The 3311-nt window shown below is 43.4% G+C and overlaps 1 non-coding gene across 1 annotated transcript; it reads left to right on the top strand.

The window, feature by feature from the left end:
• The first annotated feature begins 2788 nt into the window (after positions 1 to 2788).
• LOC133047373 (U6 spliceosomal RNA) lies at positions 2789 to 2892 on the top strand. The gene has a single exon (XR_009690736.1). It is a non-coding gene; the product is annotated as a U6 spliceosomal RNA (small nuclear RNA).
• Positions 2893 to 3311: the final 419 nt, after the last annotated feature.

Genomic DNA, 3311 nt, shown 5'->3' with positions numbered 1-3311 from the left:
TTAGATTTAATAGTGTTGTCCACTGATGATGGGTTTATGGGGAAAGCCCCGTTGTAAGTTGAGGAAGATCTGTCGCTCCAGGAAACAGTACGTGCTCCCCCTGTGATTGCTCTTTGCCAACTTCAAGACCCTGCATGAACAGAGCCAGTGGCCTCCTTAGACCTTGGGACTGAGAACGACAGTGCTTAAGTGGCCAGGCCAGAGCAGGGGATTGGTTGGTGTGGTCTTCCATTTCTGGAGACTGGACTTGCATTTATTCATCCTAGAATTGTATCACAACTCCCTACTTCTTACCAGTCACATCAGGTCACCTGCTGAAATTCAGTGATGGAACCAAGGACTGCCTCTCCTGAGGCCACTCACTTCTGCCATATACTCTCGTGAGCTCAGTGTGTTGTGATCTCAATTGTTAGTTAAGGTGATGGCATATGCATTATTTGGTCCGTGTAAATATTCCTCATATCTGAGCTAAATAGATTTCCATATTTTAATCTTGTATAATGTATTTTCCCTTTGCTTAGAATTAACTTTGTTTTTTGTGTGCTTTATTTTTTAGCTATATCTTAGTTTGAATATTTTTCCCAAATGCTCTAACAGATTTGTCACAGCTAACAAGCCAGTTTCCAAATTTACTCCAAACATGTTTAGAGCGCTCCACCAGCTCCGTGGTCTGTTCCCTTGGAGCACTCTCCCAGCACCTTCAGCTCTGGCTCACTGGAAGGGCCACATCTGTTGCACACTGTGGTCCTGGGAGCTGCTTCCATCAGCAACCTGGGACGTGCCTGGGAGCCTCCTCTATCTCGTGTTTCTCTTTTTGTTGGTTTGCGCCCTCACTCTGTTAGAACGCATTATCTAGTACCTTTCTGACAAAGGGTACCTGGGAGTAAACATTTTGAGACTGTGTATGTCTGAAGATTCTTTTTACCTCCCTCCGTATTTCCAATGGGTGCAGAATTCCAGGTTGAAAACCCTTTTTCGTCTGAGTTCTGGACACTTTGCTCCACTATCTTCTAGTGTCCATTGCAGTTCTTGAGAAAGAGAACACCGTTCTTCCTCCCTTCCCTTTGTCTGCGGCCTCTCCTTCTCTGGGAGCTCTTGGATGCTGTTCTGGACCTCCAATGATGATAGACTTAACCATGTCACCCTTATGGACTGTATGGACTGGAAAGTCCATACTGTAATGCCACTTACACACTTACATTGTAAGTGGTTCCAGACTCCATCCAAAAAAGCAATAGGATTGCTTTTTAATTCACTGTAGACCGTGGATGGAGTCTGGAACTCTGGGGAGGATTTTTTGGACTCTATCTCTTGTCCCAGGCATTTGATATGTCAGACAGTCCAGAGACTTACTGGAGAAGGAAATGGAAACCCACTCCAGTACTCTTGCCTGGAGAATCCCATGGACAGAGGAGCCTGGTGGGCTACAGTCCATGGAGTCACACAGAGTTGGACACAACTGAGCGACTGAACAACAATCGCAGAGATGTACATGCTTCAGTCCTGGGTTATTTTCTTTATTATTTCTTTCTTCTGTTGTTTTTATTTTTCTGTGTTGAATTAATCCTTATTTTTTTATCTTTTCTCTTCTCTTGCTATTTTTGTATTTTTGTTCTACTTTCGAGAGTTTTTCAATTTTTTCCCTGAAATTCTCCACTGATTTTTACACTTTCTAATGTTCTATTTTTCCAAGAACTCTTTACTGTTCTCCAGTTGTTCGTTTTATAACATTCCTTTTACCATGAATATAATATATTTTCTTCTCTCTCTGAGAATATTACAGTGTTAAGAACTTTTTTTCCTCCTCGTATTCTCTTTCCAAGGTTCTTTTAACTGCTCGTGATTTTAGCCTCAGTCTTCCATGTTGGAGACTTTCCTCGACTACTGCATTATCCTTCACCATCCTTTCCTCCTTAAGGATGATGCCTGGAAAGCAAATTGGCAGCTCCAGTACGTGGGAGGGGTGTCAGAGGTCGTGGTCTGGTGAGCTCACTGTCGAGTGACTGCGTGGGGCGACCTCGCGTGTCGGTGGCCGCAGGTCTTGTCTTTGGCGCCGTCCGTTCTGGGGAAGAGCCCTCCTGTCTCCTGTCAGGGCAGGGTGGGCGCAAGCGCAGATGCTTGGAAGCGCACATTCCAGCAGCCGCGTGGGAGCAGGCAGCTGGGGCAGTGGCGGGGCACCTTGCATGCAGAAACGCCGATTCTTCCTGTGCTCCTGCCAGTCTGGAGCCTCAGCTCTGCCCTCCTCTCTGTGCGGCCTTCTCGGTCCTCTCCCCAGTCAGCCTGTCTGACTGCAGAGTCTCTGCTTTAGTTTGTCCCAAGAATAAATCCTTTGCTTCTTCTAGGGATGGGGGAAAGTGTCTGCAGGTCTGGACTCTCAATGTAAGGCTTTCAAACCAACCCCCTTGTTTAAATCAATATCTATTTCTTTGAAATACGTCTTCATCACAGCTTCCATCTGTAAATTATGGAAAATAGGTAAGAGGACCTAAAAATCCTGCTGCGTCCCTGTTGGTTTGTCATGAGAGTGGGAAAGACATTGGCATAAGCCTGGAGAATAATTACAGAACATGTGCGAGTCAGGGTCAGAACCGTGAGGAAACGCTTCACTGCGAGTGCAAGAGGCAAAGCCAGGCTTCAGCAGTGACAGTTACAGCGTCTGGTGGAGCCGGGATAAATACGCGGGATCCTCACGTTAGACGGTGAGAGCGTTTACTACTGTAAGTGTATCGTAAACAGTCTTATTTTCATATACTTATGTTAATGCGTTTCTTCCAAGGATTTTGTTTCAGTGCTTGGTTTGGCAGAACGTGTACTAAAATTGGAACTTAGAGAAGAATAGCATGGCTTATGTGCAAGGATGACAAGAAAATTTCTGCTATATTTCACATTTTCAAAAAATTAACTCAAAATTTGCCAAAGGCCTAACCATATAAGTTAAAACTATGAAACTCTTAGGAGAAAATAAAGAGAAAACTTTATGATCTTGGATTTACAATAATTGCCTGGATATGATACAAAAAGCATAGATGACAATGAAAAAGGGATAATTGGACTTCATCAAAATTTGAAAGTTTTAATTTTAATTTTGGGCACAATAAACAGAGTAAAAAGGCAGCCCACAGAATGGGACAGAATATTTACAAATCATGTATCTGATGATGGATTGCTATCCAGACTGTGTAAAGTATTCCTGCAACTCAACAACAGCAAAAATCAATCTGATTAGAAAACGGACAAAAGACTTGAATAAACATTTCTCTGAGGAAGGCATACTAATGTTCAGTAAGCACATGAAAAGATGCTTAACATTA

The sequence above is a fragment of the Dama dama genome, chromosome 26, assembly GCF_033118175.1.
Source record: "Dama dama isolate Ldn47 chromosome 26, ASM3311817v1, whole genome shotgun sequence".
Classification (NCBI taxonomy): domain Eukaryota; kingdom Metazoa; phylum Chordata; class Mammalia; order Artiodactyla; family Cervidae; genus Dama; species Dama dama.
Note: the sequence above shows the minus strand (reverse complement) of the source record. Positions and strands in the feature narration are given on the sequence as shown.